Source organism: Dipodomys spectabilis, unplaced genomic scaffold (assembly GCF_019054845.1).
Source record: "Dipodomys spectabilis isolate Male_0828 unplaced genomic scaffold, ASM1905484v1 ptg000010l, whole genome shotgun sequence".
NCBI classification, from domain to species: Eukaryota; Metazoa; Chordata; class Mammalia; order Rodentia; family Heteromyidae; genus Dipodomys; species Dipodomys spectabilis.
The window spans coordinates 3,392,003-3,393,370 of NW_024870687.1; the positions used below are offsets into that span (position 1 = coordinate 3,392,003).

Sequence of the window (1,368 nt, forward strand, 5' to 3'; positions counted from 1 at the left end):
TGAAAAGCCATCTCTTTGAGCCTAGCTATAAAGGCTTCAAAGTATGATCAAATTTAAAATGAAAAAGACTTAAAATAGTCATTGGCAAAAAAATGCAAGTGTGAGCAATCTACCGAACAATATGTTTTTTCCACTATACACAGAACTTCAGAGAAATAAGATCAATAGCATTGTTAGTAACAATAAGGTTTCCTTGTTACAAATAGACAACCAAGGATATATGCCTGTATAGAGATTGCATCATTAACTACTTAAATATACAGGATACTACATGCTTCGGCAGCACGTATACATAAATTACAACAATATGGAGATTAGCATGCCACTTGGACAAGGATGATATGAAAATATGCGAATTATTCCATATTTTTCATTCTTCAGTTGCTAGAAATTACAAACAGTTATTAAAAAGTTGATTACAAAAATACAAGTGTAACAACATATGTGATTCATATAATTAAAAGTTAGTTTGATATCAGTGTATTAAATCTTCACCTTAGAAAGGTCTTTACATAGCATAACCTTTACAAAATTTTTACATTAGATAACATTTTAATTTTATCCCAAAGAAATAAAATACTATAAGGACCTTGGAGAAAAAAGAATCTTAAACTGTTTTTATATGGAATGCAATCTGTAAGGACACATTTATTAATGAATTTATATAATATATAACAATGTAGTATTCAAAGTATTATATCTAGGAGAGAATGAAATAGATTATGGACATTTTACAAACAGAATACAGAATATGTTAAAATATACTTTCTTCAGACAAGCACTGGAAATATATTCAGGTTCTGTACTACTCATTTCAACAGATATGGTAAAATTATTTCTGATTTAAAAAATCACAAGCTCTACAGAAATCATTATAGATGTATACAAACAACTCTTGAACATATTTTGACATCAAAGTCAGGCAATTCATTTGGAAGAATACCATGGAATCCATGAATTTTTAAAGTAAGATATTGCTGTTGCTTTGTATTGTGAAAATATTTTGTACAGAGACAAAGGATGGACTCGCAATTTTGAAATTTAAGTAAATTAACCAAATCATTAAGACATAGGAGAACAATTTGTACAGCCTTTCACAACTTCAAAGAGGTCGTCATACATAGTTATCTTTTGGCAGTATCAAATGCAGTTTCTTCCAAGTTGTTCTTCAGACCTGGTTTAAAATAATGGTTCAAAAGAAGGAGATCAAACATATCTTTGCTGTTTCTATTCCCAGCAGCAAGATGCAAGGAGGTCAAGAGGCCTTTCGTTTAGACATTGGTATCTGCATCATGATGAAGTAAGAAAGAAGCCACACTGGTATTATTCCACGTATAAGCACTGTGCAGGTGTGTCCAGCCATTCACA

General features: G+C 30.7%; 1 pseudogene; it reads left to right on the top strand.

Annotated features, from left to right (window-relative positions):
• The first annotated feature begins 271 nt into the window (after positions 1-271).
• LOC122128190 lies at positions 272-371 on the top strand (annotated as a pseudogene).
• The last annotated feature ends 997 nt before the right edge of the window (positions 372-1,368 follow it).